Source organism: Scyliorhinus torazame, chromosome 14, assembly GCF_047496885.1.
Source record: "Scyliorhinus torazame isolate Kashiwa2021f chromosome 14, sScyTor2.1, whole genome shotgun sequence".
NCBI lineage: Eukaryota > Metazoa > Chordata > Chondrichthyes > Carcharhiniformes > Scyliorhinidae > Scyliorhinus > Scyliorhinus torazame.
This window is the reverse complement of record NC_092720.1, coordinates 143,498,563-143,519,797: the sequence shown is the minus strand read 5'-3', so window position 1 is coordinate 143,519,797 and position 21,235 is coordinate 143,498,563.

Genomic DNA, 21,235 nt, shown 5'->3' with positions numbered 1-21,235 from the left:
CCTTTGCTGAGCACTGTGAAAAATCGCTTGGAACGTTCTCCACTGTTCCTCAACTGTTTCACCATAATGGCTTTGCTCCCAGTCTACCTTAGCTAGTTCTTCTCTCATCCCATTGTAAGCACAATTTGTTTAAGCACAAAACATGAGTGTTTGATTTTACCTTCTCATCCTCCATCTGTATTTTAAATTCCACCATATTGTGATCGCTCCTTCCGAGAGGATCCCTAACTATGAGATCATGAATCAATCCTGTCTCATTACACAGGACCAGATCTAAGACCGCTTGTTCCCTCATAGGTTCCATTACCTGCTGTTCTAGGAAACTATCGCGGATACATTCTATAAACTCCTCCTCAAGGCTGCCTTGACCGACCTGGTTAAACCAATTGACATGTAGATTAAAATCCCCCATGTTAACTGCTATACCATTTCTACATGCATCCGTTATTTCTTTGTTTATTGCCTGCCCCACCATAATGTTACTATTTGGTGGCCTATAGATTACTCCTATCAGTGACTTTTTCACCTTACTATTTCTGATTTCCATCCAAATGGATTCAACCTTATCCTCCATAGCACCAATGTCATCCCTTACTATTGCCCGGATGTCATCCTTAAATAACAGAGCTACACCACCTCCCTTACCATCCACTCTGTCCTTCCGAATAGTTTGATACACTCGGATATTTAACTCCCAGTCGTGACCATCCTTTAACCATGTTTCAGTAATGGCCACTAAATCATAGTCATTCACGATGATTTGCGCCATCAACTCATTTACCTTATTCTGAATTCTACGAGCATTCAGGTAAAGTACACTTCTGTTAGCTTTTTTACCTCTGTTTTGATTCTTAACACCTCGATCAGTAACCTCTCCTAAGTTATAGTTCCTCTTACATTTTCTCCTAATTTTTCTTGTCGTTGAACCCATACCTTCACGTAACAACCTGTCGCGTCGCTTAACATCAATGTTTTTACTTCCCGTTTTATTCCTTTTAGTATTACTGGCCCTATTCACTGAGCTCCCCTCAGTCACTGTACCTTGTTCTGTTGCCCTTTTTGATTTTTGACTATGGCTTCTCTGGCTTACACTTTCCCCCATACTGCCTTTTGTTTCTGTCCCTGTTTTACTACCTTCCAACTACCTGCATCGGTTCCCACCCCCCTGCCACATTAGTTTAAACCCACCCCAACAGCTCTAGCAACATTGGACATCGGTTCCAGTCCTGCCCAGGTGCAGACCGTCCGGTTTGGTACTGGTCCCACCTCCCCCAGAACCGGTTCCAATGCCCCAGGAATTTGAATCCCGTCCTCTTGCACCATCTCTCGAGAAACGCATTCATCCTATCTATCCTGACATTTCTACGCTGACCAGCTCGTGGCACTGGTAGCAATCCTGATATTACTACCTTTGAGGTCATACTTTTTCGTTTAACTCCTAACACCCAGAATTCAGCTTGAACGACCTTGTCCCGTTTTTTACCTATATCGTTGGTGCCTATGTGCACCACGACAGCTGGCTGTTCACCCTCCACCCCGGCAGCCGCTCCGAGACATCCTTGACCCTTGCACCAGGGAGGCAACATACCATCCTGGAGTCTCGATTGCGTCCGCAGAACCGCCTGTCTATTCCCCTTACAATTGAGCCCCCTATCACTATCGCCCAGCCATTCTTCTTCCAGCCCAGCTGCGCAGCAGAGCCAGCCATGGTGCCCTGAACCTGGCTCCTGCTGTCTTCCCCTGGTGAGCCATCTCCCTCAACAGTATCCAAAGCGGTATATCAGTTTTGCAGGGAGATGACCGCAGGGGACACCTGCACTGCCTTCCTACTCTTGCTCTGTCTTTTTGAATTGCAAGATCCCACAAACAACAATGTAATAATGGACAGATGATCGACTTCAAAGTACTCCAGATGTCAGTGCGACGTGCTGATATCAGAAAGGTGTTGATATCAGTGAGGTGTTGATAACAGTGACGTGTTGATATCAGTGAGGTATTGATATTAGTGATGTGTTGATATCAGTGAGGTGCTGATATCAGTAATGTGTTGATATCAGTGAGGTGTTGATGTCAGTGAGGTGTTGATGTCAGTGAGGTGTTGATATCAGTGAGGTGTTCAAATCTGTGAGGTGTTGATACCAGTGAGGTGCTGATATCAGTGAGCTGCTGATATCATTGAGGTATTGATACCATTGAGGTACTGATATCTCTGATGTGTTGATGTCAGTGAGGTGTTGATTTCAGTGAGGTGTTGATATCAGTGAGGTGTTGATATCAGTGAGGTGTTGTTATCAATGAGTGTTGATATAGTGAGGTGCTGATGTCAGTGTGGTGTTGATATCGGTGAGGTGTTGATTTCAATGAGGTGTTGGTGTCAGTGAGGTGTTGATATCAGTGAGGTGTTCATATCAGTGAGGTGTTCATATCAGTGAGTTCTTGATGTTAGTGAGGTGTTGATATCAGTGATATGTTGATATCAGTGTGGTGTTATCAGTGAGGTGCTGATATCAGTGAGCTCTTGATGTCAGTGAGGTGTTGATGTCAGTTTGGTGTTGCTATCAGAGAGGTGTTGATATCAGTGAGGTAGTGAGGTGTTGATGTCAATGAGGTGTTGATGTCAGTGAATTGTTGATCTCAGTGAGAGGTTGATATCAGTGTGGTGTTGACAGCGGTGAGATGATATATCAGGGAGGTGTTTATGCCAGTGAGGTTTTGATGTCAGTGACTTGTTGATGTCAGTGAGAGGTTGATATCAGTTTGGTGTTGATATCAGTGAGGTGATATATGAGTGAGGTTAGTATGGCAGTGATGTGTTGATATCAGTGAGGTGTTGATGTCAGTGAGAGGTTGATATCAGTGAGGTATTGATATCAGTGAGGTTTTGATATCAGTGAGTTGTTGAGATCAGTGAGGTGATGATGTCAGTAAAATGTTGATATCAGTGAGGTGTTGATATTAGAAAGAGGTTGATGTCAGTGAAGTGTTGATATGAGAGAGGTGTTGATGTCAGTGAGGTGCTGATGTTAGTGTGGTGTTGATCTCAGTGAGGTGTTGGTAGCATTGAGATGTTGATATCAGTGAGGTGTTGATGTCAGGGAGGTGTTGATATCAGTGAGGCGCTGATATCAATAAGGTGTTGATGTCAGTGAGGTGCTGATGTCAGTGAGGCGCTGATATCAGTGAGGGGTTGATGTCAGTGAGGCGCTGATATCAATGAGGGGTTGATGTCAGTGAGTTGTTGAGATCAGTGAGGTGTTTATGTCAGTGAAATGTGGATATCAGTGAGGTGTTGATATCAGAAAGGGGTTGATGTCAGTGAAGTGTTGATATGAGAGAGGTGTTGATGTCAGTGAGGTGCTGATGTTAGTGTGGTGTTGATCTCAGTGAGGTGTTGGTAGCATTGAGATGTTGATATCAGTGAGGTGTTGATGTCAGGGAGGTGTTGATATCAGTGAGGTGTTGATATGAGAGAGGTGTTGATGTCAGTGAGGAGTTGATGTTAGTGAGATGCTGATATCAGTGAGATGTTGATGTCAGTGAGGTGCTGATATCAGTGAGGTGTTGATGTCAGTGAGGTGTTGATATCAGTGAGGCGCTGATATCAGTGAGGTGTTGATGTCAGTGAGGTGCTGATATCAGTGAGTTATTGATGTCAGTGAGGTGTTATATCAGTGAGGTTTTGATATCAGTGAGGCACTGATATCAGAGAGGTGTTGATGTCAGTGAGGTGTTGATGTCAGTGAGGTGTTGATGTCATGAGGTGTTGATATCAGTGAGGCGCTGATATCAGTGAGGGGTTGATGTCAGTGAGGTGCTGATATCAGTGAGTTATTGATGTCAGTGAGGTGTTATATCAGTGAGGTTTTGATATCAGTGAGGCACTGATATCAGAGAGGTTTGATGTCAGTGAGGTGCTGATATCAGTGAGGTGTTGATGTCAGTGAGGTGTTGATGTCAGTGAGGTGCTGATATCAGTGAGTTATTGAAGTCAGGGAGGGATTATATCAGTGAGGTGTTGATGTCAGTGAGGTGCTGATATCAGTGAGTTATTGATGTCAGTGAGGTGTTATATCAGTGAGGTTTTGATATCAGTGAGGCACTGATATCAGAGAGGTGTTGATGTCAGTGAGGTGCTGATATCAGTGAGTTATTGAAGTCAGGGAGGGATTATATCAGTGAGGTGTTGATGTCAGTGAAGTGCTGATATCAGTGAGTTATTGATGTCAGTGAGGTGTTATATCAGTGAGGTTTTGATATCAGTGAGGCACTGATATCAGAGAGGTGTTGATGTCAGTGAGGTGTTGATGTCAGTGAGGTGTTGATGTCATGAGGTGTTGATATCAGTGCGGTGTTGATGCCAGGGAGGTGTTGATATCAGTGAGGCGCTGATATCAGTGGGGGGTTGATGTCAGTGAGGTGCTGATATCAGTGAGTTATTGATGTCAGTGAGGTGTTATATCAGTGAGGTTTTGATATCAGTGAGGCACTGATATCAGAGAGGTGTTGATGTCAGTGAGGTGCTGATATCAGTGAGGTGTTGATGTCAGTGAGGTGTTGATGTCAGTGAGGTGCTGATATCAGTGAGTTATTGAAGTCAGGGAGGGATTATATCAGTGAGGTTTTGATGTCAGTGACTTGTTGATGTCATTGAGAGGTGATATCAGTTTGGTGTTGATATCAGTGAGGTGATATATGAGTGAGGTTAGTATGGCAGTGATGTGTTGATAGCAGTGAGGTGTTGATGTCAGTGAGAGGTTGATATCAGTGAGGTGTTGATATCAGTGAGGTTTTGATATCAGTGAGTTGTTGAGGTCAGTGAGGTGTTGATGTCAGTGAAATGTTGATATGAGAGAGGTGTTGATGTCAGTGAGGTGCTGATGTTAGTGTGGTGTTGATCTCAGTGTGGTGTTGGTAGCATTGAGATGTTGATATCAGTGAGGTGCTGATATCAGTGAGGTGTTGATGTCAGTGAGGTGCTGATATCAGTGAGTTATTGATGTCAGTGAGGTGTTATATCAGTGAGGTTTTGATATCAGTGAGGCACTGATATCAGAGAGGTGTTGATGTCAGTGAGGTGCTGATATCAGTGAGGTGTTGATGTCAGTGAGGTGTTGATATCAGTGAGGTGCTGATATTAGTGAGTTATTGATGCCAGTGAGCTGTCATGTCAGTGAGGTGTTGATGTCAGTGATGTGCTGATATCAGTGAGTTATTGAAGTCAGGGAGGGGTTATATCAGTGAGGTTTTGATACCAGTAAGGTGTTGATATAAGTGAGGATTTGATGTCATGGGGTGCTGATGTCACTGAGGTGTTGATATCAGTGTGGTGTTGATGTCAGGGAGGTGTTGATATCAGTGAGGCGCTGATATCAGTGAGGTGTTGATGTCAGTGAGGTGCTGATATCAGTGAGTTATTGATGTCAGTGAGGTGTTATATCAGCGAGCTTTTGATATCAGTGAGGCACTGATATCAGAGAGGTGTTGATGTCAGTGAGGTGCTGATATCAGTGAGGTGCTGATGTCAGTGTGGTGTTGATATCAGTGAGGTGTTGGTAGCATTGAGATGTTGATATCAGTGAGGTGTTGATATCAGCGAGGTGCTGATATCAGTAAGGTGTTGATGTTAGTTAGGTGCTGATATTAGTGAGGTGTTGATGTCAGTGAGGTGTTGATATCAGTGAGGTGCTGATATTAGTGAGTTATTGATGCCAGTGAGCTGTCATGTCAGTGAGGTGTTAATGTCATTGAGATGCTGATATCACTGACGTGTTGATATCAGTGAGGCGTTGGTGTCAGTGCGGTGTTGATATCAGTGAGATGTTGGTAGCAGTGAGGCGCTGATATCAGTGAGGTGTTGATGTCAGTGAGGTGCTGATATTAGTGAGGTGTTGATGTCAATGAGGTGTTGATATCAGTGAGGTGCTGATATTAGTGAGTTATTGATGCCAGTGAGCTGTCATGTCAGAGAGGTGTTAATGTCATTGAGATGCTGATAGCACTGACGTGTTGATATCAGTGAGGTGTTGATATCAGTGACGTGTTGCTGTCAGTGAGGAGTTGATGTTAGTGAGATGCTGATATCACTGACGTGTTGATATCAGTGAGGCGTTGATGTCAGTGAGGGGTTGATGTCAGTGAGGTGTTGATATCAGTGAAGTGCTGATATCAGTCAGGTGCTGATCTCAGTGATGTATTGATGTCAGTGACTTGTTGATATCAGTGAGAGGTTGATATCAGTTTGGCGTTGATATCAGTCAGGTGATAAATGAGTGAGGTTTTTATGACAGTGAGGTGTTGATGTCAGTGTGGTGTTCATGTCAGTGAGGTGTTATATCAGTCAGGTACTGATGTCAGTGAGGAGTTATATCAGAAAGGTGTGAGATACTGATATCAATGAGATGTTGAAATCAGAGAGGTGTTGATATCAGTGAGGTGCTGATGTCAATGAGGTGTTGATGTCAGTGAGGTGTTGATATCAGTGAGTTGCTGATATCAGTGAGGTGCTGGTGTCAGTGAGTTGCTGAAAGCAGTGAGGTGCTGATGTCAGTGAAGTGTTGATGTCAGTGAGGTGTTGATATCAGTGAGGTGTTGATATCAGTGAGTTGCTGATATCAGTGAAGTTTGATGTCAGTGAGGTGTTGATGTCAGTGAGGTGTTGATATCAGTGAGTTGCTGATATCAGTGAGGTGCTGATGTCAGTGAGTTGCTGATATCAGTGAGGTGCTGATGTCAGTGAAGTGTTGATGTCAGTGAGGTGTTGATATCAGTGAGTTGCTGATATCAGTGAGGTGCTGATGTCAGTGAGTTGCTGATATCAGTGAGGTGCTGATGTCAGTGAAGTGTTGATGTCAGTGAGGTGTTGATATCAGTGAGGTGTTGATATCAGTGAGGTGCTGATGCCAGTGAGGTGTTGATGTCAGTGAGGTGTTGATATCAGTGAGGTGTTGATGTCAGTGAGGTGCTGATGTCAGTGAGTTGCTGATATCAGTGAGGTGCTGATGTCAGTGAAGTGTTGATGTCAGTGAGGTGTTGATGTCAGTGATGTTAGATATCAGTGAGGTATAGATGTCAGTGAAGGTTTGCTGTCAATGAGATATTGATATCATCCAGGTTCTGATATCAGTGATGTGTTGATATCTGTGAGGTGCTGATGTCAGTGAGATCTTGGTGTCAGTGAGGTGCTAATATCGGTGAGGTGTTGATATCAGTGAGGTCTTGATGTCAGTGAGGTGTTGATATCTGTGAGCTGTTGATCTAAGTCAGGTGCTGATATCAGTGAGGTGTTGATATCAGTGAGCTGCTGATGTCAGTGAGGTGTTGATTTGAGTGATTTGCTGATATCACTGAGGTGTTGATATTAGTGAGGAGTTGTTGACAGTGAGGTGTTATCAGTGAACTGCTGATATCAGTGAGGTATAGATGTCAGTGAAGGTTTGCTGTCAATGAGATATTGATATCAGTCAGGTTCTGATATCAGTGATGTGTTGATATCTGTGAGGTGCTGATGTCAGTGAGATCTTGGTGTTAGTGAGGTGCTAATATCGGTGAGGTCTTGATGTCAATGAGGTGTTCATGTCAGTGACTTGTTGAGATAAGTGAGATGTTGATATCAGTATTGTGTTGATATCAGTGAGGTTATATATGACTGAGGTGTTTATGCCAGTGAGGTGCTTATGCCAGTGAGGTGTTGATGTCAGTGAGGTTTGATGTCAGTGAGGTGTTGATGTCAGTGAGGTTTGATGTCAGTGAGGTGTTGATGTCAGTGAGGTGTTGATGTCAGTGAGGTTTGATGTCAGTGAGGTGTTGATGTCAGTGAGGCATTGATGTCAGTGAGGTGTTGATATCAGTGAGGTGTTGATGTCAGTGAGGTTTGATGTCAGTGAGGTGTTGTTGTCAGTGAGGTTTGATGTCAGTGAGGTGTTGATGTCAGTGAGGTGCTGATGTCAATGAGGTGTTGATATCAGTGAGCTGTTGATGTCAGTGAGGTGTTGATATCAGTGAGGTTTGATGTCAGTGAGGTTTGATGTCAGTGAGGTTTGATGTCAGTGAGGTTTGATGTCAGTGAGGTTTGATGTCAGTGAGGTGTTGATGTGAGTGAGGTATTGATGTCAGTGAGGTGTTGATGTCAGTGAGGTTTGATGTCAGTGAGGTTTGATGTCAGTGAGGTTTGATGTCAGTGAGGTGTTGATGTGAGTGAGGTTTGATGTCAGTGAGGTGTTGATATCAGTGAGGTTTGATGTCAGTGAGGTTTGATGTCAGTGAGGTTTGATGTCAGTGAGGTTTGATGTCAGTGAGGTGTTGATGTGAGTGAGGTATTGATGTCAGTGAGGTGTTGATGTCAGTGAGGTTTGATGTCAGTGAGGTGTTGATGTCAGTGTGGTGTTCATGTCAGTGAGGTGTTATATCAGTCAGGTGCTGATGTCAGTGAGGAGTTATATCAGAAAGGTGTGAGATACTGATATCAATGAGATGTTGAAATCAGAGAGGTGTTGATATCAGTGAGGTGCTGATGTCAATGAGGTGTTGATGTCAGTGAGGTGTTGATATCAGTGAGTTGCTGATAGCAGTGAGGTGCTGATGTCAGTGAAGTGTTGATGTCAGTGAGGTGTTGATATCAGTGAGGTGTTGATATCAGTGAGTTGCTGATATCAGTGAGGTTTGATGTCAGTGAGGTGTTGATGTCAGTGAGGTGTTGATATCAGTGAGTTGCTGATATCAGTGAGGTGCTGATGTCAGTGAGTTGCTGATATCAGTGAGGTGCTGATGTCAGTGAAGTGTTGATGTCAGTGAGGTGTTGATATCAGTGAGTTGCTGATATCAGTGAGGTGCTGATGTCAGTGAGTTGCTGATATCAGTGAGGTGCTGATGTCAGTGAAGTGTTGATGTCAGTGAGGTGTTGATATCAGTGAGGTGTTGATATCAGTGAGGTGCTGATGCCAGTGAGGTGTTGATGTCAGTGAGGTGTTGATATCAGTGAGGTGTTGATATCAGTGAGGTGCTGATGTCAGTGAGGTGCTGATGTCAGTGAGGTGCTGATGTCAGTGAGTTGCTGATATCAGTGAGGTGCTGATGTCAGTGAAGTGTTGATGTCAGTGAGGTGTTGATGTCAGTGATGTCAGATATCAGTGAGGTATAGATGTCAGTGAAGGTTTGCTGTCAATGAGATATTGATATCATCCAGGTTCTGATATCAGTGATGTGTTGATATCTGTGAGGTGCTGATGTCAGTGAGATCTTGGTGTCAGTGAGGTGCTAATATCGGTGAGGTGTTGATATCAGTGAGGTCTTGATGTCAGTGAGGTGTTGATATCTGTGAGCTGTTGATCTAAGTCAGGTGCTGATATCAGTGAGGTGTTGATATCAGTGAGCTGCTGATGTCAGTGAGGTGTTGATTTGAGTGATTTGCTGATATCACTGAGGTGTTGATATTAGTGAGGAGTTGTTGACAGTGAGGTGTTATCAGTGAACTGCTGATATCAGTGAGGTATAGATGTCAGTGAAGGTTTGCTGTCAATGAGATATTGATATCAGTCAGGTTCTGATATCAGTGATGTGTTGATATCTGTGAGGTGCTGATGTCAGTGAGATCTTGGTGTTAGTGAGGTGCTAATATCGGTGAGGTCTTGATGTCAATGAGGTGTTCATGTCAGTGACTTGTTGAGATAAGTGAGATGTTGATATCAGTATTGTGTTGATACCAGTGAGGTTATATATGACTGAGGTGTTTATGCCAGTGAGGTGCTTATGCCAGTGAGGTGTTGATGTCAGTGAGGTTTGATGTCAGTGAGGTGTTGATGTCAGTGAGGTTTGATGTCAGTGAGGTGTTGATGTCAGTGAGGTGTTGATGTCAGTGAGGTTTTAATGTCAGTGAGGTGTTGATGTCAGTGAGGCATTGATGTCAGTGAGGTGTTGATATCAGTGAGGTGTTGATGTCAGTGAGGTTTGATGTCAATGAGGTGTTGATATCAGTGAGCTGTTGATGTCAGTGAGGTGTTGATATCAGTGAGGTTTGATGTCAGTGAGGTTTGATGTCAGTGAGGTTTGATGTCAGTGAGGTTTGATGTCAGTGAGGTTTGATGTCAGTGAGGTGTTGATGTGAGTGAGGTATTGATGTCAGTGAGGTGTTGATGTCAGTGAGGTTTGATGTCAGTGAGGTTTGATGTCAGTGAGGTTTGATGTCAGTGAGGTTTGATGTCAGTGAGGTGTTGATGTGAGTGAGGTATTGATGTCAGTGAGGTGTTGATGTCAGTGAGGTTTGATGTCAGTGAGGTTTGATGTCAGTGAGGTTTGATGTCAGTGAGGTGTTGATGTGAGTGAGGTTTGATGTCAGTGAGGTGTTGATGTCAGTGAGGTTTGATGTCAGTGAGGTGTTGATGTCAGTGAGGTTTGATGTCAGTGAGGTGTTGATGTCAGTGAGGTGTTGATGTCAGTGAGGTTTTAATGTCAGTGAGGTGTTGATGTCAGTGAGGCATTGATGTCAGTGAGGTGTTGATATCAGTGAGGTGTTGATGTCAGTGAGGTTTGATGTCAATGAGGTGTTGATATCAGTGAGCTGTTGATGTCAGTGAGGTGTTGATATCAGTGAGGTTTGATGTCAGTGAGGTTTGATGTCAGTGAGGTTTGATGTCAGTGAGGTTTGATGTCAGTGAGGTTTGATGTCAGTGAGGTGTTGATGTGAGTGAGGTATTGATGTCAGTGAGGTGTTGATGTCAGTGAGGTTTGATGTCAGTGAGGTTTGATGTCAGTGAGGTTTGATGTCAGTGAGGTTTGATGTCAGTGAGGTGTTGATGTGAGTGAGGTATTGATGTCAGTGAGGTGTTGATGTCAGTGAGGTTTGATGTCAGTGAGGTTTGATGTCAGTGAGGTTTGATGTCAGTGAGGTGTTGATGTGAGTGAGGTTTGATGTCAGTGAGGTGTTGATGTCAGTGAGGTTTGATGTCAGTGAGGCATTGATGTCAGTGAGGTGTTGATATCAGTGAGGTATTGATGTCAGTGAGGTTTGTTGTCAATGAGGTGTTGATGTCAGTGATGTGCTGATTATCCGTGATGTATTGATGTCAGTGAGGTGCTGAAATGAGTGAGGTATTATACAGTGAGGTGTTATGTCAGTGAGATTTGATGTCAGTGAGGAGTTGATATGAATGAGGTGTTGATGTCAGTGAGGTGTTGATGTCAGCGAGATGTTGATGTCATTGAGGTGTCGATGTCAGTGAGGTGCTGATATCAATGAGGTGTTGATATCAGTGATGTGCTGATGTCAGTGAGATCTTGATGTCAGTGAGGTGTCGATGTCAGTGAGGTGCTGATATCAATGAGGTGTTGATATCAGTGATGTGTTGATAACAGCGAGGTGTTGATGGGAATGAGATGTTGGCAGCAGTGGGATGTTGATATCAGTGAGGGGCTGATATCAGTGAGGTGCTGATATCAGTGACGTGCTGATATCCGTGAGGTGCTGATATCAGTGAGGTGCTGATGTCAGTGATATCATGGTGTCAGTGAGGTGTTAAAATCAGTGAGGTGTTGATATAAGTGATGTGTTGATAACAGTAAGGTGTTGATGGCAGTGAGGTGCTGATATCACTGAGGACTTGATATCAATGAAGTGTTGGTGTCAGTGCGGTGTTGATTTCAGTGTGGTGTTGATATCAGTGAGATGTTGATATCAGTGAGGTGTTGATGTCTGTGTGGTGTTGATATCAGTGAGGTGTTGGTGTCAGTGTGGTGTTGATATAAGTGAGGTGTTGGTGTCAGTGTGGTGTTGATATAAGTGAGGTGTTGATGACAGTGAGGTGTTGATATCAGTGAGGTGTTGGTGTCAATGAGGTGTTGATATCAGTGAGATGTTGGTAGCACTGAGATGTTGATATCAGTGAGGTGTTGATATCAGTGAGGTGTTGATTTCAGTGTGGTGTTGATATCAGTGAGATGTTGATATCAGTGAGATGTTAGTAGCAGTGAGATGTTGATATCAGTGAGGTGTTGGTGTCAGTGTGGTGTTGATATCAGTGAGATGTTGGTAGCAGTGAGGCGCTGATATCAGTGAGGTGTTGATGTCAGTGAGGTGCTGATATTAGTGAGGTGTTGATGTCAATGAGGTGTTGATATCAGTGAGGTGCTGATATTAGTGAGTTATTGATGCCAGTGAGCTGTCATGTCAGAGAGGTGTTAATGTCATTGAGATGCTGATAGCACTGACGTGTTGATATCAGTGAGGTGTTGATATCAGTGACGTGTTGCTGTCAGTGAGGAGTTGATGTTAGTGAGATGCTGATATCACTGACGTGTTGATATCAGTGAGGCGTTGATGTAAGTGAGGGGTTGATGTCAGTGAGGTGTTGATATCAGTGAACTGCTGATATCAGTGAGGTGCTGATGTCAGTGAAGTGTTGATGTCAGTGAGGTGTTGATGTCAGTGATGTCAGATATCAGTGAGGTATAGATGTCAGTGAAGGTTTGCTGTCAATGAGATATTGATATCATCCAGGTGCTGATCTCAGTGATGTATTGATGTCAGTGACTTGTTGATATCAGTGAGAGGTTGATATCAGTTTGGCGTTGATATCAGTCAGGTGATAAATGAGTGAGGTTTTTATGACAGTGAGGTGTTGATGTCAGTGTGGTGTTCATGTCAGTGAGGTGTTATATCAGTCAGGTGCTGATGTCAGTGAGGAGTTATATCAGAAAGGTGTTGATGCATGTGAGATACTGATATCAATGAGATGTTGAAATCAGAGAGGTGTTGATATCAGTGAGGTGCTGATGTCAATGAGGTGTTGATGTCAGTGAGTTGCTGATATCAGTGAGGTGCTGATGTCAGTGAGGTGCTGATGTCAGTGAGGTGTTGATATCAGTGAGGTGCTGATGTCAGTGAGTTGCTGATATCAGTGAGGTGCTGATGTAGGTGAAGTGTTGATGTCAGTGAGGTGTTGATATCAGTGAGGTGCTGATGTCAGTGAGTTGCTGATATCAGTGAGGTGCTGATGTCAGTGAAGTGTTGATGTCAGTGAGGTGTTGATGTCAGTGATGTCAGATATCAGTGAGGTATAGATGTCAGTGAAGGTTTGCTGTCAATGAGATATTGATATCATCCAGGTTCTGATATCAGTAATGTGTTGATATCTGTGAGGTGCTGATGTCAGTGAGATCTTGGTGTCAGTGAGGTGCTAATATCGGTGAGGTGTTGATATCAGTGAGGTCTTGATGTCAGTGAGGTGTTGATATCTGTGAGCTGTTGATCTAAGTCAGGTGCTGATATCAGTGAGGTGTTGATATCAGTGAGCTGCTGATGTCAGTGAGGTGTTGATTTGAGTGATTTGCTGATATCACTGAGGTGTTGATATTAGTGAGGAGTTGTTGACAGTGAGGTGTTGTTATCAGTGAACTGCTGATATCAGTGAGGTATAGATGTCAGTGAAGGTTTGCTGTCAATGAGATATTGATATCAGTCAGGTTCTGATATCAGTGATGTGTTGATATCTGTGAGGTGCTGATGTCAGTGAGATCTTGGTGTTAGTGAGGGGCGAATATCGGTGAGGTGTTGATGTCAATGAGGTGTTCATGTCAGTGACTTGTTGAGATAAGTGAGATGTTGATATCAGTATTGTGTTGATATCAGTGAGGTTATATATGAGTGAGGTGCTTATGCCAGTGAGGTGCTTATGCCAGTGAGGTGTTGATGTCAGTGAGGTGTTGATGTCAGTGAGGTGTTGATGTCAGTGAGGTTTGATGTCAGTGAGGTGTTGATGTCAGTGAGGTTTGATGTCAGTGAGGTGTTGTTGTCAGTGAGGTTTGATGTCAGTGAGGTGTTGTTGTCAGTGAGGTTTGATGTCAGTGAGGTGTTGATGTCAGTGAGGTTTGATGTCAGTGAGGTGTTGATGTCAGTGAGTTTTGATGTCAGTGAGGTGTTGATGTCAGTGAGGTGTTGTTGTCAGTGACGTTTGATGTCAGTGAGGTGTTGATGTCAGTGAGGTTTGATGTCAGTGAGGTGTTGATATCAATGAGGTATTGATGTCAGTGAGGTTTGATGTCAGTGAGGTGTTGTTGTCAGTGACGTTTGATGTCAGTGAGGTGTCGATGTCAGTGAGGTGTTGATATCAGTGAGGTATTGATGTCAGTGAGGTTTGATGTCAATGAGGTGTTGATGTCAGTGAGGTGCTGATTATCCGTGATGTATTGATGTCAGTGAGGTGCTGATATGAGTGAGGTATTATACAGTGAGGTGTTATGTCAGTGAGGTTTGATGTCAGTGAGGTGCTGATATCAATGAGGTGTTGATATCAGTGATGTGCTGATGTCAGTGAGATCTTGATGTCAGTGAGGTGTCGATGTCAGTGAGGTGCTGATATCAATGAGGTGTTGATATCAGTGATGTGTTGATAACAGCGAGGTGTTGATGGGAATGAGATGTTGGCAGCAGTGGGATGTTGATGTCAGTGAGATGTTGATATCAGTGAGGGGCTGATATCAGTGAGGTGCTGATATCAGTGAAGTGCTGATATCCGTGAGGTGCTGATATCAGTGAGGTGCTGATGTCAGTGATATCATGGTGTCAGTGAGGTGTTAAAATCAGTGAGGTGTTGATATAAGTGATGTGTTGATAACAGTAAGGTGTTGATGGCAGTGAGGTGCTGATATCACTGAGGTCTTGATATCAATGAAGTGTTGGTGTCAGTGCGGTGTTGATTTCAGTGTGGTGTTGATATCAGTGAGATGTTGATATCAGTGAGATGTTGGTAGCAGTGAGATGTTGATATCAGTGAGGTGTTGATGTCTGTGTGGTGTTGATATCAGTGAGGTGTTGGTGTCAGTGTGGTGTTGATATAAGTGAGGTGTTGGTGTCAGTGTGGTGTTGATATAAGTGAGGTGTTGATGACAGTGAGGTGTTGATATCAGTGAGGTGTTGGTGTCAGTGAGGTGTTGATATCAGTGAGATGTTGGTAGCACTGAGATGTTGTTATCAGTAAGGTGTTGATATCAGTGAGGTGTTGATTTCAGTGTGGTGTTGATATCAGTGAGATGTTGATATCAGTGAGATGTTGGTAGCAGTGAGATGTTGATATCAGTGAGGTGTTGGTATCAGTGCGGTGTTGATATCAGTGAGATGTTGGTAGCAGTGAGATGTTGATATCAGTGAGGTGTTGATATCAGTGAGGTGTTGATTTCAGTGCGGTGTTGATATCAGTGAGATTTTGATATCAGTGAGATGTTGTTAGCAGTGAGATGTTGATATCAGTGAGGTGTTGATATCAGTGCGGTTGATATCAGTGTGGTGTTGATATCAGTGAGGTGTTGGTATCAGCGAGGTCTTGATATAAGTGAGGTGTTGATATCAGTGAGGTGTTGACATCAGTGAGGTGTTGGTGTCAGTGTGGTGTTGATATAAGTGAGGTGTTGATATCAGTGAGGTGTTGATATCAGTGAGGTGTTGATATCAGTGAGGTGTTGGTGTCAGTGTGGTGTTGATATAAGTGAGGTGTTGATATCAGTGAGGTGTTGATATCAGAGAGGTGTTGGTGTCAGTGTGGTGTTGATATAAGTGAGGTGTTGATATCAGTGAGGTGTTGATATGAGTTAGGTGTTGGTAGCAGTGGAATGTTGACATCAGTGAGATGTTGGTAGCAGTGAGATGTTGATATCAGTGAGGTGTTGATATCAGTTTGGTGTTGATATCAGTGAGGAGTTGATATCAGTGAGGTGTTGATGTCAGTGAGGTGTTGATGTCAGTGCGGTGTTGATATCAGTGAGGAGTTGTTGACAGTGAGGTGTTGATGTCAGAGAGGTGTTGATGTCAGAGAGGTTTGATATCAGTGAGGTGCTGATGTCAGTGAGATGTTGATATCAGTCAGGTGCTGATATCAGGCAGGTGCTGATATTAGTGAGATATTGTTGCCAGTGAGCTGACATGTCAGAGAGGTGTTGATGTCATTGAGGTGCTGATATCACTGACGTGTTGATATCAGTGAGGTTTGATGTCATTGAGGTGCTGATATCACTGAGGTGTTGATATCAGTGAGGTGTTGATGTCATTGAGGTGTTGATATCAGTCAGGTGCTGATCTCAGTGATGTGTTGATGTCAGTGAGAGGTTGATATCAGTTTGGTGTTGATATCAGTGAGGTGATATATGAGTGAGGTTTGTATGGCAGTGATGTGCTGATATCAGTGAGGTGTTGATGTCAGTGAGACGTTTGACGTCAGTGAGGTGTTATATCAGTGAGGTGTTGATGCCTGTGAGGTACTGATATCAGTGAGATGTTGAAATCAGACAGGTGTTGATGTCAGTGAATTGTTGATATCAGTGAGGTTTTGATATCAGTGAGTTGTTGATATCAGTGAGGTGTTGATGTCAGTGAGGTGTTGATATCAGAGAGGTGTTGATGTCAGTGAGGCATTGATATTTGAGAGGTGTTGATGTCAGTGAGGTGTTGATATCAGTGAGGCGCTGATATCAGCGAGGTGTTGATGTCAGTGAGGTGCTGACATCAGTGAGTTATTGATGTCAGTGAGGTGTTATATCAGTGAGGTTTTGATATCAGTGAGGCACTGATATCTGTGACGTGTTGATGTCAGTGAGGGGTTGATGTTAGTGAGATGCTGATATCACTGACATGTTGATATCAGTGAGGTGTTGATGTCAGTGAGGGGTTGATGTCTGTGAGGTGTTGATATCAGTGAAGTGCTGATATCAGTCAGGTGCTGATCTCAGTGATCTGTTGATGTCAGTGACTTGTTGATATCAGTGAGAGGTTGATATCAGTTTGGCGTTGATATCAGTCAGGTGATATATGAGTGAGGTTTTTATGACAGTGAGGTGTTGATGTCAGTGTGGTGTTCATGTCAGTGAATGTTATATCAGTCAGGTGCTGATGTCAGTGAGGTGTTAATTCAGTGAGGTGTTGATGCATGTGAGGTACTGATATCAATGAGATGGTGAAATCAGAGAGGTGTTGATATCAGTGAGGTTGATATCAGTGACGTGTTGAGATCAGAGAGGTGTTGATGTCAGTGAGGTGTTGATATCAGAGAGGTGTTGATGTCAGTTAGGTGTTGATGTCAGTGATGCGTTGATATCAGAGAGGTGTTGATGTCAGTGTGGTGTTGATATCAGTGAGGTGTTGATGTCAGTGAGGTGTTGATATCTGTGAGGTGTTGATATCAGTGAGGTGCTGATATCAGTGAGGTGTTGATATCAGTGAGTTATTGATTTCAGTGAGGTGTTATATCAGTGAGGTTTTGATATCAGTGAGGCACTGATATCAGAGAGGTGTCGATGTCAGTGAGGCATTGATATTTGAGAGGTGTTGATGTCAGTGAGGTGTTGATATCAGTGAGGCGCTGACATCAGTGAGGTGTTGATGTCAGTGAGGTGCTGATATCAGTGAGTTATTGATGTCAGTGAGGTGTTATATCAGTGAGGTTTTGATATCAGTGAGGCACTGATATCAGTGACGTGTTGATGTCAGTGAGGAGTTGATGTTAGTGAGATGCTGATATCACTGACATGTTGATATCAGTGAGGTGTTGATGTCAGTGATGTGCTGATATCAGTGAGGTGTTGATGTCAGTGAGACGTTTGACATCAGTGAGGTGTTATATCAGTGAGGTGTTGATGCCTGTGAGGTACTGATATCAGTGAGATGTTGAAATCAGACAGATGTTGATGTCAGTGAATTGTTGATATCAGTGAGGTTTTTTATATCAGTGAGTTGTTGATATCAGTGAGGTGTTGATGTCAGTGAGGTGTTGATATCAGAGAGGTGTTGATGTCAGTGAGGCATTGATATTTGAGAGGTGTTGATGTCAGTGAGGTGTTGATATCAGTGAGGCGCTGATATCAGCGAAGTGTTGATGTCAGTGAGGTGCTGACATCAGTGAGTTATTGATGTCAGTGAGGTGTTATATCAGTGAGGTTTTGATATCAGTGAGGCACTGATATCTGTGACGTGTTGATGTCAGTGAGGAGTTGATGTTAGTGAGATGCTGATATCACTGACATGTTGATATCAGTGAGGTGTTGATGTCAGTGAGGGGTTGATGTCAGTGAGGTGCTGATATCAGTCAGGTGCTCTGACTGTTGATGTCAGTGACTTGTTGGTATCAGTGAGAGGCTGATATCAGTTTGGCGTTGATATCAGTCAGGTGATATATGAGTGAGATTTTTATGACAGTGAGGTGTTGATGTCAGTGTGGTGTTCATGTCAGTGAATGTTATATCAGTCAGGTGCTGATGTCAGTGAGGTGTTATTTCAGTGAGGTGTTGATGCATGTGAGGTACTGATATCAATGAGATGGTGAAATCAGAGAAATGTTGATATCAGTGAGGTTGATATCAGTGACGTGTTGAGATCAGAGAGGTGTTGATGTCAGTGAGGTGTTGATATCAGTGAGGTGTTGCTATCAGTGAGGTGCTGATATCAGTGAGGTGTTGCTATCAGTGAGGTGCTGATATCAGTGAGGTGTTGATATCAGTGAGTTATTGATTTCAGTGAGGTGTTATATCAGTGAGGTTTTGATATCAGTGAGGTGTTGATATCAGTGAGGTGCTGATATCATTGAGGTGTTGATATCAGTGAGTTATTGATTTCAGTGAGGTGTTATATCTGTGAGGTTTTGATATACGTGAGGCACTGACATCAGAGAGGTGTCGATGTCAGTGAGGCATTGATATTTGAGAGGTGTTGATGTCAGTGAGGTGTTGATATCAGTGAGGCACTGATATCAGTGAGGTGTTGATGTCAGTGAGGTGCTGATATCAGTGAGTTATTGATGTCAGTGAGGTGTTATATCAGTGAGGTTTTGATATCAGTGAGGTGTTGATATCAGTGAGGTGCTGATATCAGTGAGGTGTTGATATCAGTGATTTATTGATTTCAGTGAGGTGTTATATCAGTGAGGTTTTGATATCAGTGAGGCACTGATATCAGAGAGGTGTCGATGTCAGTGAGGCATTGATATTTGAGAGGTGTTGATGTCAGTGAGGTGTTGATATCAGTGAGGCGCTGATATCAGTGAGGAGTTGATGTCAGTGAGGTGCTGATATCAGTGAGTTATTGATGTCAGTGAGGTGTTATATCAGTGAGGTTTTGATATCAGTGAGGCACTGATATCAGTGACGTGTTGATGTCAGTGAGGAGTTGATGTTAGTGAGATGCTGATATCACTGACATGTTGATATCAGTGAGGGGTTGATGTCAGTGAGGGGTTGATGTCAGTGAGGTGTTGATATCAGTGAAGTGCTAATATCAGTCAGGTGCTGATCTCAGTGATGTGTTGATATCAGTGAGGTGTTGATTTCAGTGTGGTGTTGATATCAGTGAGAACAACAAAGAACAAAGAACAAAGAAATGTACAGCACAGGAACAGGCCCTTCGGCCCTCCAAGCCCGTGCCGACCATACTGCCCGACTAAACTACAATCTTCTACACTTCCTGGGTCCGTATCCTTCTATTCCCATCCTATTCATATATTTGTCAAGATGCCCCTTAAATGTCCCTATCGTCCCTGCCTCCACTACCTCCTCCGGTAGTGAGTTCCAGGCACCCACTACCCTCTGCGTAAAAAACTTGCCTCGTACATCTACTCTAAACTTTGCCCCTCTCACCTTAAACCTATGCCCCCTAGTAATTGACCCCTCTACCCTGGGGAAAAGCCTCTGACTATCCACTCTGTCTATGCCCCTCATAATTTTGTATACCTCTATCAGGTCGCCCCTCAACCTCCTTCGTTCCAGTGAGAACAAACCGAGTTTATTCAATCGCTCCTCATAGCTTATGCCCTCCATACCAGGCAACATTCTGGTAAATCTCTTCTGCACCCTCTCTAAAGCCTCCACATCCTTCTGGTAGTGTGGCGACCAGAATTGAACACTATACTCCAAGTGTGGCCTAACTAAGGTTCTATACAGCTGCAACATGACTTGCCAATTCTTATACTCAATGCCCCGGCCAATGAAGGCAAGCATGCCGTATGCCTTCTTGACTACCTTCTCCACCTGTGTAGCCCCTTTCAATGACCTGTGGACCTGTACTCCTAGATCTCTTTGACTTTCAATACTCTTGAGGGTTCTACCATTCACTGTATATTCCCTACCTGCATTAGCCCTTCCAAAATGCATTACCTCACATTTGTCCAGGTTAAACTCCATCTGCCATCTCTCCGCCCAAGTCTCCAGACAATCTAAATCCTGCTGTATCCTCAGACAGTCCTCATCGCTATCCGCAATTCCACCAACCTTTGTGTCGTCTGCAAACTTACTAATCAGGATATCAGATGTTGATATCAGTGACATGTTGGTAGCAGTGAGATGTTGATATCAGTGAGGTGTTGGTGTCAGTGCGGTGTTGATATCAGTGAGATGTTGGTAGCAGTGAGATGTTGATATCAGTGAGGTGTTGATATCAGTGAGGTGTTGATTTCAGTGCGGTGTTGATATCAGTGAGATGTTGATATCAGTGAGATGTTGGTAGCAGTGAGATGTTGATATCAGTGAGGTGTTGATATCAGTGAGGTTGATATCAGTGTGGTGTTGATATCAGTGAGGTGTTGGTGTCAGCGAGGTGCTGATATCAGTGAGTTATTGATGTCAGTGAAGTGTTATATCAGTGAGGTTTTGATATCAGTGAGGTGTTGATATCAGTGAGGTGCTGATATCAGTGAGGTGTTGATATCAGTGAGTGACTGATTTCAGTGAGGTGTTATATCAGTGAGGTTTTGATATCAGTGAGGCACTGATATCAGAGAGGTGTCGATGTCAGTGAGGCATTGATATTTGAGAGGTGTTGATGTCAGTGAGGTGTTGATATCAGTGAGGCGCTGATATCAGTGAGGTGTTGATGTCAGTGAGGTGCTGATATCAGTGAGTTATTGATGTCAGTGAGGTGTTATATCAGTGAGGTTTTGATATCAGTGAGGCACTGATATCAGTGACGTGTTGATGTCAGCGAGGTGTTGATATATGTGAGGTGTTGATATCAGTGAGGTGTTGACTTCAGTGAGGTGTTGGTGTCAGTGTGGTGTTGATACAAGTGAGGTGTTGATATCAGTGAGGTGTTGATATCAGTGAGGTGTTGATATCAGTGAGGTGTTGGTGTCAGTGTGGTGTTGATATAAGTGAGGTGTTGATATCAGTGAGGTGTTGATATCAGAGAGGTGTTGGTGTCAGTGTGGTGTTGATATAAGTGAGGTGTTGATATCAGTGAGGTGTTGATATGAGTGAGGTGTTGGTAGCAGTGGAA